Genomic DNA, 12,691 nt, shown 5'->3' with positions numbered 1-12,691 from the left:
TTTAGTCCGTTGGATTGCCTGACTGGCCCTTGGGGTCAACAAAGGCCCAGATTTGTACACTGAGCCTGCCCCAAAGTACAATATTACATAGTGATTATTAGAATACGCCTGGTGTCAGTCCGTGTCTGCCAGGTCCTTGGCCTTCTAGTGGAGACTTTTTGCAAGTTATGGTTCTTTAAAAACCCTGTATAAAAATAAACACAAGAGAAAATTGCATGAGCTGATTAAACGTTGTTGCTTTTATATTGCAACGTTGTCGCGCTCTCTTTCTCTCTCTCTCTGTTTCCCCCCAGGCCCTTCTTCCACCCCCTCCCCCTCTCTTCCTGAGAGAAAAGGGTCTTTTCTGAGCCCTACGCGAGCACGCAAGACCTGAGTCTTTACACATGTAATGTACCAAAACGTCGCACCGTTGTTGAAAACAACGCTACCTGGCGAGCGGAAGTTGAAATGATTGCATCACACCCCTGAAAGTGTTCATCAACCGTTACTGTTTGTATTTGTACGTTTTGACCAAGATGCTTTTTTGGCGGAGGTACTGGTTATTGGTCCATCTGAATTAATTTTGCCATACATTCGCAAATTGTTGCAAACCCACGCAAATAACAATTCTTATATTGTATATTTCTTACCTATGCTGCGCCAAATATCAAAACTGATCATTTTGCATTCGCAAATTAGTGCAAACGCACTCAAATAGCAATTCATATACATTGCATCATTTTCTCACCTATGTGCAACAAATATCACAAGTGAACATATTCTTAATGCATTTTAATCACTGTATATTGGACTTTGATTCAGTAGAAACGCTTCGATTTCCAATAACCTGCTCTTCTGGGCTTCATGCGCAAATGCGTCGCGCGTCGGTGTGACCACAAGGGAAAATTGGCGCGAATTCACAAATTTGGGGCAATTTTCACTGCCGAATTTAAATTAGTCATGTGATATATTCGATCAACAATTTTTAGGATATCTTTGCCGTTTGGTTGTGGCCTTGAAGGCTACAAGCCGCATGCGCCATCTATTCTTGACTTCCCTACGCTGTTCCGTATGGTGTGTGTTACCTGAGCCAGTACCAGCATCCGTGTATTTTCAGATAGCTCGTTACGCAGGTTGCTACTTAGGTCGTGATCGATGACACAAAGCCAAACTATTATGAAATTGAGACTACAGGGAATACACAGGAAGGGATCTTTAAGACGTACGGATATTCGTTACGTTTAGCGATCTTTGATGAGCTGAAATTCGTTTCTGCACAATAAGATACAATAAATTTACTGATCTAAATCTAGATATGTTTAAAATAGTATTTATTAATCCAATTAGCTTCTTTATCTGCTTTTCCTTAATATGCCTTTGATAAGGTGAAATGGGTTTCTGTGACTATAAATCAAATCTGAATTTAGATAATTTTTGTTTTGCCCATTTAGCGCTCTTTGTTAAGGTGAAATGAGTTTCTATGGCTATGAATTAAATCTGAATTTAGATCATTTTTGTCTTGTCCTATACATTTAGCGCTCTTTGTTGAGGTGAAATGAGTTTCTATAGATACAAATCAAATCTGAAATTAGATCATTTTGTCTTTTTGTTCCTCCAGATTGAGTTTGTACTGTTAACGTTAACTATATATGGTGCATTGTTGATGCTGTTAATGAACATTTTCATATTTTGTATAGATTTCTAAGGGCTGCTTTTGACAATACTTTGGACCAGCCGTCCATTGACAGATTTTTGTTTAACGTCGTGGTAGGTTATTTTGGTCAAATGATTGGAAAATTATGTTTTTCTCTAAGGAAAAACCGTCTATTTTCAGATTTTTGTTACTTCTTTTGGCACGATTTGACTTTTTTTTCTACATTTGGATATCTCATAAAATGTAGAGCGTTCTGTATTGCATCTGTGTCGGTCCCCCTCCCAATGCATACGCAAGGAAACACATTAATTCTGAGCTTATGTAACATTGTCGTATACTTACTTACAAGTTACACTTCTGTGTGAGTGCCCAAGAGGAAAAGAGTGAACGAAAAAGGTGATGCAACACACTGTCGAATAAGATTTTAGCTCAACTCACTCATACATGTACTTATATATTAATTGGAAAATCTGATGAAATTCTAAGAATTGTCGAAGACCAGCTTAACGAAACACTAGTTGGTCAATTGCCAGATTTGATCTTGCAGTGCCGAAACAACGTTAAAGTATTATTTGCAAGGCTCCGCATGACGTCCACTATAGCTACATGTAGAAATCGAATTCCCTTGAGAGCTTACCTAACCATCTGTTAGTGCGTTGTACTGTTACGAAAGATGGCCCCCGACCTACCTGTAACGTAGGGCTACCAATTACCGTTAGATAAGACCCTTATAGTGCGTTTAAGGGCGGCCAGTTTCCTTTCTGCTTCATTAGCAGAGGATATATAGTTTATAGTTTATTGCACAACAATTGTACGGGGTACAAAGTATGGCATCTACATAACTACAGTTCTATAACTTAACGCTTATCTAACTAATACAGAAGTTGTGGTATGGGATAAATTTCCTTACAGTTATTGGAGGCTTTTACAATCATTGGAGGAATTTCTAATGTCTAAACCTTCTTTGATATATTTTCCTATATCTGTCATGCAGGGATTATCACATGTCATGATGTATTTGAATTTGCACTTCAGGTCCATCGAGATAAACCCTTGAGTATAAGATGACAGCCTTGTGTACAGAGAATTTCGTATATCAGAATATTTGGGACATACAACCATAAAGTGATTTTCGTCTTCAATTAGCTCTGGACAGAATGGACAAACCCTCTGATCTATAGGGATTTGTTGGAATCTCCCGGTTTCTATATATACAGTGAAGGGGTTGCTAGTCCTTCCCTTACCTATTATCGTGCGCTACCTATAATCGTTCATCTTGGTTCATAAACTCAGGTTGAGATTATAATGTAAAAGCCTATTCGCTTGACAGCAAAGAACAACTGTTATATAAGTATAGTCCTTAGCATAGTCAGGACTGCCCTTTGTGTTAGTTTTAAACATATTTTCGATCAAATCGGTAAAATTTCAGATATTGTATTATTTCAAATATTTCTCTTGTCAAATTCTCTAGATTAAACATTCAGTAAATACTTGACCATTCAAAATGTAAAAAAAATATCAAAGCAGAGGTTCGGCTCCTGCTATTTTTGACGTGTTTTTGGCGCTTTTATCTGGCTTTCTATCCTAAAAACGTAAAGATAGCAGGAATAAAAAGTCCGATAAAAACACCTAGAAACACGTCAAAAGCAGCGGGAGCCGAACCTCTGCTCGGTGACTACAAATTTCTACATGCATCACAAATTGAGACCAAGCTTGATACATTTTTATTTTATTTTTCATGGGTGGATGTCGCTAAGGCGACTTTGCTTTGCCATGGGATGTACGTATTTCTTACAGGAATGTACGAGAATACACCCCCGCACCATCTGACAACTAACAAGCCACTTGTATATAGTATTGCATTGCAATCTACCCACCCAATCAGGACATGCAATAATTGTGTGGAATACTTACATACACAAGGACGTGAAGCAGGCTGTGAAGTTGATTCAGATTGAATTGGTCGTCTTACATGCACACATATATGGTGTGATTACTTCTTGAAGTCGTAAGACACTTCCCTCTTATGCATGATCTTTGAGTGGCTGAAGAAGATTGCGATGTCACAGCTGCTAATTTCCGTTTTCAAAGTTGCCATTTGAAACGCGTGCTACTCCGGATCCGTGATGTACTGGATTAGGGTTTTAGAATGAACCTGTTTGACCAGGTTTCGAAGCCAACATGATAAAATTTCTTTTTTCCGTAGTTTTTCATTTCTTCGATTTTTCACGATACTGGCGCATAGTTTTAAGTCAATTTTGCTTTATGCATTTTTTATGCGTTTTTGACCTCTCAATTATATGATCAGAAATTACATCAATCTGTCAGCGATATGGCATCAATCGTTCTAATGGCAGCGACTGCTAACGATACGGAAATGCGCATGGGAAGCTGGTAGAGTCTGTAGTAAATGTGGAGGTGATATGGTGGTGCAGGCACACCCATTAACAGAAGGTGACAGTAGAGTCATCTTCACCTGAAGCTCAGTCATTGGAACTGATTCAGAGGCGCTTTGTATCTTTTTAATGAGTTAAAAACATGATCTGAGAAATGTTTCAGAGGCTGTGAAGGATGGGCGTTCGGGAGCTAAAGCAAAGTGAATCAATGCTTCTCTATGTCACGAGGATGATAGAGAGAAAGAGAGGAAATGTTTATTAGATTAAAAACTGTTGCAGCCTAAGGGCTGAATTGTAATTTTTGTACATTGTACAATGTAAATTTTTGATCAACTACATTCTGCTGATGTTGCTGTCAGTGAGAGAGTTTATCCTCTGTGATGTTCTGGTTACGATTCTCTAAAACGAAAACGCAGAAAAAAATGGTTCATATAATGCCTTTCATTAGCTTGTATCTGCATCAATATACTAGTAACCAACAATATAACCATCCATATAACCAGCCTTCCGTGTAATACACCAGCCTTACAGGTAGGCGGCGTGGCAGCTGGTTTTATTACACTGAACGGCGACGGGCAGATTTCACTCCTGACCTTTGCACGTCTAGCTGTCAACGTTTTTCAAAGCTATCGAATGAGGAATGCTCCTACAGTACTTGGTGGCAACAAGTTTCACTCTACAATAGCTCTATGGCCTATGGGGAAAATGATTTTTGGCACATGCAGAACTCGTAGATAGAATTTGAAGAGAAAGAGTTTATTCATACGCCTGAAATGCAATCATTCGTGCAGAGTTAGAGGTGACTTACTTTTGATAAACGTTATGTGTCAGAAACACGATTATGGAAACGTTTTCAAAGGTTGTCAAGAGACTGCCCTTCAGGCGGCAGCTGCACACGCTGATGAAAAGGTAGGGGAAGAAAAGGCTCAGGTCAGAATGGCTTCTGTTGAAAAGACCTTTCTAACCCAATCTTCAACATACTCCAAAGCTGAAAATTGGGATGAAGAATACTGGCATGGCGTCAAACATCCAGCTCACGATAAAAAAAAAGATTTGTAGTCAGTAGACGTCTGTAAAGGTTGATAAATCATCATTCTCATCTTGAGCAAGTTGCCCGGACCAAGTCCACCCTCTATTCTAACCTTATTCGTACTCTGATCTAGCACTGAGTTCTCCCTTGATCTTTCCAACATCCAAGATAAGAACAATCGGCAATGATTTCAAAGCACGTCATCTTTTCACACATAAAGAAAAAAAAAACAAAGTGTCACTTTGTGGGCTTGCTGTTTTTCCGTTGACACATTATTTTATGCCTATCAATCCCTTCCCTGTGTTTAGCTTCTAGGGACTCGCGATGTTCCTCTCTGGCTCAGCTTTTGATCTCAGAACAAGCCTAAAGAAGTTCAGGAAATCCCAAGGGGTCTGCGATTTCTGGCACTTTGAACATTTATTCTATCAGGGCTTTGAAGAATACTGGCATGGCATCAAACATCCAGCTCACGATAAAAAAATATATTTGTAGTCAGTAGACGTCTACGTCAGACTCTGTAAAAGTTGGTAAATCCTCTTGGGCAAATTGCCCGGACCAAGCTTAAGTCTACCCTCTATTTTTGACATATTCGTACCCTGATCACTGATATCTAGCGCCGAATCCTTCTCAAAGTTTCTCCTCAAAGCTTCACGCCATCTTTTCAAACATAATAAACAAAAACAAGACCATGTCACTTTGTGGGCTTGCTGTTTTTTTTTCTTTGTTACATTCTTTTAATCCCATCAATTCCTTCCCTGCGCTGTGTTTAGCTTAATTTTATGGACTCGCGATGTTTGGCTCAGCTTTTGATCTCGGACCATGCCTAACGAAGTTCAGGAAATCCTAAGGGGTCTGCGAACATTTATTCTACCAGGGCTTTGTACTTTCTTACTTGATTAAAACAAAAAGATCAGACGAAGACCATTCCAATTTTAGGACACGTGTTTGTGATGTGATTAGTGATTCGCTTCTTTGCTCCTGTGAAGAACAAATCAAATTGATCATAACAGGACATTGGAATATCATTAATCAAAATCCAAAGTTCTAGCATGATTTGACGTCTTTACAGAAGTTCTTTTGCCATCGGACAGGTCGACAACCTTTCATGGGATGAAGACAATCAGTAAACTTAGTGCTTCAGCGATTCGGCATGCTTAGATCGCATTTGTATGATTAGGCTTTCGTCTTTTATCCCATAATGAAACAAAAATAGAGTCTCTAGAATCTCAGAGACTTGCTAAGGAAGTGTCACTGATATTACGGGGGCTTCATCTTTTTACACTCACCAAGCGAAGAAATAAAGACAGCAGATTGGCATTTTAAACTGTGTCCCTTTTGAGCGGTTATCATTAATCGCCCCTCTTCTCATCAACTTAATTTGTGTACTTTACGCTTTTAAGAAAACTCAAACTATCACGACAAGAAGCATGGGCTTATATATACTGTAATTATACTTCCATGCTACTTGTGATAGCGTTGGTTTCCAACAAGGTTTCTGAAAAATTTAATTTCTATTGATTTTTTAAGTGAGCTTAAAACGAAATGTGCATTTTTTCTGTAAACATGCATCCTGGACGTATTTTTGCTCAGCGGTCAATGACTCAATCGTCTCTCTTTACGCAGAGGTTGAACAAGGATGCTCTTCTGATCGGTCACCGTGTCTTGACAGCCCGCTACTTCCGCTGTCTTGTCTTCAGGGAATTACAAAGCATTTCGGCACTCTCAGATCACATTCAAATGATCAGCACTGCGTCTTTTCTAATTACTATCCTACGCTCACCGGAAAGCAAAATTTGACATGAATCAAAAGCCCTAAGGAGTCTGTTATTCGGTTCACTTGCATGACGTCCATATGACATTAAGCTCGTGGTTTTTAACCTTTAGAAATACAGGAAAAATAACCGAAAACGAATGGAGATCAAAGGATTTCAAATGTTGTTTATATCAGTTGTTTCTCGTCTCTGCAGTCAGTGACCCTTCACTACATGCAGTCTGGGTGCTTCCTCTGTGGTTCGGTCATTAACCTTTCGTGGCCGGAGATCAAGAGTCATTTACACTTCATGCTTATACAGTTCCGCACACTATGATATTATCTTATATGTTAGAGACTGCGTGTTTGTTATTGTATTATTTTTATGAGTATAGCATCTTAATCTTTCATCGGATCAGAAAGATTTTACATGAATCAAGGGCCGGAGAATGTTAACGATTAGCCGCGTATACGATTCATCCCCAAGCTCAACAGATGCTCTTCCTTCGAGATAAAAATAAGACAAAGTGTTCATATGTTTCTCACACTATGATAAAGAAAAGCGAAATGTGATATTAGAATAAGACACAAGCTGACGGGCACCGCTTTTTTCACTTGCCCTTCTGTTTCTTTCTCTGTATTTGTCTGTCTGTCTGTACATGTCTGCCTCTCTCTCTCTCTCTCTCTCTCTCTCTCTCTCTCTCTCTCTCTCTCTCTCTCTCTCTCTCTCTCTCTCTCTCTCTCTCTCTCTCTCTCTCTCTCTCTCTCTCTGTGTGTGTGTTAATTTCGGTCAATGCACCACTGCACTACTCTCATTAAGTATCCCATGTCATTTACTTTGGCCTTAGCTTGATCACCAACCTCTCATTCACCTGCCTGTACGTCGGGCATCAGAGGTGAAGTACACACAGGTTACGGTTATACGACTAGGAGCTCGTCCGTCTCAGCAAGAAGTATGTAAGGGGAGTCATCAACATTCCCAAGAATCTCAGTGATTCGGTACACTTACATGGGTCTGCCTAGACACCTCAAACGACCCCAAACAACCTCTAACGGCTCGAATATGCAGTGCACATGGGGCAACTACATTGTGATGCACTACTTTTACATATCAGATTTCCAACAGAAAAAAAAAGCAAAAAGGCCAAACGCAAGTGAAGAAGATTACTAGTAGTATATTACGCGGGGTGATTGAATGTGCTATGCTGAGATTGGCTTAGAGTGGGATAAGTACGGGTAGGTTCATGCATGTGCCAAGAGTGCACGATTCAGTGCACGTGCACACGCACGGGACGAGAGACACGCACTGAATCACGAGGAGCAAGTGGCACGAGGAGTAGGGAACTAGACATATTTTATTGGTCCAGATAAGGCCTACAATGTAGCTACAAAGGTTTCAATTCTAGTTTTCACTAGTTTGAAACAAAACGTGTTTTATTTGTCAAACTTTTAAAACTTATTTATGCTTCGGTCAATGATCCACCTGACACTATCTTGGCATTACCCCTCTTAAGCAAGTTTTAGTTACTTTCTCCTGTTAGATAGCCGTATTTTGGCATGTCCTTTTTTCTTTGATTTCTAGTTGCTAAGGCCTCTGGCTTAGAAGACCAGTAGTTTAGCACGCTCACATCACATTTATATGATTAGGACTGTGACTTTTATTACGAATCAAAACCCCAAAGGAGATCAGTGAGCTCTTGTTTGTAAATATACGAAATGACCACGGCAACCAAACATGAAAAGAAATCAAATAATGAGCTGACTCAACTTTGATAACCTCTGCGCACCATGCATCCTCATATCAGTGCTTCTTCCATGGTTCGGTCACTAACCTTGTCTCTGGAGAGTTAGGGTCTCGCTTTGCAGGTTTTAACAGTTCGACGCACTCAGGTTACACTTATATAGTAAAGACTGCGTCTTTTCTTTTGACTCATTGAAACAGAAACATCTGTAGTGAATCAAGAGCGCAGAGGATCGCATCAGAGATCGGCACGCTTCTATTGCATTAATCTCCAGGCAAGTGCATCATTCGGGCATATTTTCCGGGTCGCTTGCGCAGTTTTCGTCGTTTCCTCTTCTCTCTCTAAGGATGTACGTTTTTCTGTTTCACCTCCCTCTAAAACAACCCACAGGCCTGACCAATGCATCTGCTTGGAGACAACACTTGCTACGCGGATTTGCTAGAAAAAAAGGAAGTTACATAGCCTTTTTTAAGACAAGGGGAGGCATGGGATGCTAGTCCATTGTGTCTAGGGCAAGGTATTGGGAGGCGGAGCCCACCCCTCCCGGGCCACCCCTCCCCTTCCACCGCCCTTTAGCACCCCCCCCCGCCCCCCACCGAAGTCTGGTACCCGTTTTACACCCGGGTAGAGTGAGATGTTGAGAACATTGGCGTCAAGTTTAGGAGACGAACTAATGACCTCTGAATCTCGTGTCTGTTAGCATAGGCCACTCGGCCATTCGGTGCCACATCTTATTTTCTAACTTAGTCTACGAAAGAAGATCAGAGAATATCACGCATGCATATGTTCACTCCACTTCCTCTCTTAGATCACTCAACCTTACACTACATTCAGTCTCAGTGCTTCTTCCATGTCATTCACTTGCCCTTGGTTCGGCGCCAACCTCACGTTCACCCCTCGAGGGCCTCAGGCATCAGTGATGAAGCCAAATCACATCACACCTACATGGTTACCTCGTCTATTCTCACTCACTGGGGAAGAAACATCTGAAAGGAGTAAAGTGCCCTGAGGATCAGTGATTCGACATACGTATATCACTTTTATATGGTTAGGAGCTGATATTTTGAAAACCAAAAACAGCCCAGCGTGAAGGGAGATCAACGAATAGCACATAAGTTGGTTGAGAATTCGTTTCTCTTTATAATACTCTATTCTCTGTACTCCTACTCCTAATAAAATCGAGCCCTTTGACATTTGTCACGCTGAGATTGAATGTGTATCAGTTCGACTCGATGTATTCTCGCCCAATTTCTCCCTTTCTCTCTATTCATCTCTATTCAGACAGATGTTAAACGAGCGAAAAGCCATGTGTCCATGGTACACGTGTAAATGACCACGATAGTCAAGTGTGCACGAGGATTAACACTTGAAGCCACTGCACACTTCAATGACCTGCTCGGATCATTGCCACTTTCAAAACAGTTTTCGCAGCCAAGACTTTCCATACAGCTACTTGAGTGATATCTAATACTATCACCTATTACGGTAACCAACATTTAGCAGGTGGAAAGTAATCTCAAAGCAGATCCTACGGTAGCATAAGATAGTATCAAAAGCTGGCAGAGGAGTGAAGCCGGCTTAAGAGTGTGTTTCGCTACCGGGCAAATGGCCACCTCTTGGCTGACTACACTTCTTGGCCAGTTTGGTACTATCTTATGCCATTGTAGGATCTGCTTGGAGATTAGTTGGAAAGAATGCCCGGCGAAGAACGTGCAATGAATCACATCTCAATTAGTTTATACCTGACTTGATTAGTGAACACGTGGATTTTATCTAATTTTGATGCACCATGTGCATAAGGACACGTGTTCTACTCAGAAGTGTTAGCGACATAATTGTACAAGTGCCTATTAACAAACGTTAAATCCTGTTATTCACTCTCTTTGTTTAACACATGCCTTTCATGATCTTCCTTGTGATGTTATCGTCGTAGCAATTTCTTTGTGCGATCGGCACGACTGATTTGAATTCATCTCATTCGACCTGGGAAAACAAGTGTAAAATGTAGCTTTTAACATCATATTGTAATTACACACATATACATTGTACAATCACAAGTATATTAATAAACTTATAGGTGTCAACAATATATTTTCCTTGCCCTAACGTAGGTTTTCATCAGTATGATGAAAGAAGTCCACGCGATATGTCTCTCACGTGTGAAGGGACTTCTATTGAATTACTCATCAGCCGCTAGGATCCCACGTGTCTGTGACAAGAATGTACTTATATAGGGTTACAAAAACACGCTCAATGACAGGCAAATCCATCTCTATTACTTACCTTACGCGAACTTGGCACAACGTTTATGAGAGTCAGATCTTGGATAAACCAAGTATGTGTATGTGACAATCAAAAACTATATACCATTACGCCGATCGACTATTCAATGTCCATGTACGGCTTAGGTTACATTTCCAAAGCGGGACCCGGTCGGAATGTTTTAAGAAACGAAAAATTAAAATGTATACCTAGAAATATACACAAATCATACCAATGAATCTTATGTTGACATATTGTGTATTTTGATGCATTCTATATAATTATTTTCGCTCCCGAAAGCTCCCCGTCCGGGCCCCGGTTTGGAAATGTGACCTAGGCCTAAGTGGTTTCTGATGGAGATGTCTATACTCTTTGCCTAAGAATGGGCAGTAAGCCTATTAGTAAAGCAAGTAATAATTGGTTCGATGATTATGAACGTTAGATAGATATCCAGGTAATACGATGCCCTGAATAGCAGTTAGTAAGAGTTACTCTCAAGCAACTGGATATGGTTTTGGAACCGGTCAGACGTTTCAGATGGCGTCCACCATGTTTCGTCCGTGACGCTGAAGTGATCCGGGAGAAACTTGAATCATTATAAGTGGTTCGATGATTATGAACGTTAGATATCCAGGTAATACGATGCGCTGAATAGCAGTTAGTAAGAGTTACTCTCAAGCAACTGGATATGATTTTGGAAACGGACGTTTCAGATGGCGTCCACCATGTTTCGTCCATCAGTGACGCTGAAGTAATCTGGGAGAACCTTGAATCATTATAGGTGGTTCGATGATTATGGACGTTATATATCCAGGTAATACGATGCGCTGTATAGAAGTTACAACTGGAACTGGATATGATTTTGGAAACGGTCAGACGTTTCAGACAGCATCCACTACCTCAGTTACTCTTGGCAGATCTGTTTAAGAACGGGTTTTGTATAATCATTCTCCAAGCAGAGGTTTCAGTAGGAAGAAATTATAGAAGAGCACGTAAATTCTTACGACTGCCTCTAGCAGTCGTACGAATTCCTGGCCACTACTACTCACCCGACTGAAACCTCTGCTTGGAGAGACTGAGTGGGTTTTATACCCTAACCTGCTCTTGGGTATAAAACTTGCTCTTTAACAGATCTGGTCACAGTCACTGACGAAAGGTGGTGGATGCTAACCTAAACGTCTGACCGTTTCCAAGAGCATATCCAGTTGCTTGAGTAACTGCTATTTGGCGAAAGGAAGTGGTTTCTAAGATGCAATCCATGTCGTGATCATCGTAGTCGCCTGGATGAAACCAAGAAGGTTCATTGGGCCTAATTGAAGAAAAAAAAACGCGATTCCAGCTCGTCATCTGGTTCTTAGAGGAGTAATGCCCCTGACACACATTCAGGACTTTCCCATGATTTTGCTCTCGAGTACTCCTGAACCAAGGCCGACGCTGTGTAGCCTGGAATCCATCTATTTCCAGCTATAGCACATGTTGCTCTGCTGCCTCCATCCAAGTAGAATATGATGAAAAATATCGCGTGGAAATTAAAGGCCAAAACGGTCGAGTTTTGTACACATATAATTATATCGAATTCTCACCATTTATCGATTACAAGAATAAACCTTACGTTTTGAAATCAACCGTAGTTAAGTGAACATGGAATGGGGGTTAACGAGCTCGAGGTAAAGAGACACCTAAAATGTAGTCATAAAACGAAGAACAACACAGAAGTATAGAAGCGTCCCCTAGCAGAACATTTACACAATACATCCTGCTTCTTTGCAATGCAGAAATTGACCAATACCTTGAGTACCATTAGATATATCTCTGAGCCAATATTGAAGTCCGTTATACAGTAAATCAAGTGATAATGAAAAAATAATGAATCTGTCA

Source organism: Branchiostoma floridae, chromosome 12 (assembly GCF_000003815.2).
Source record: "Branchiostoma floridae strain S238N-H82 chromosome 12, Bfl_VNyyK, whole genome shotgun sequence".
In the NCBI taxonomy this organism is placed as follows: Eukaryota; Metazoa; Chordata; class Leptocardii; order Amphioxiformes; family Branchiostomatidae; genus Branchiostoma; species Branchiostoma floridae.
This window is presented reverse-complemented; position numbering follows the sequence as displayed.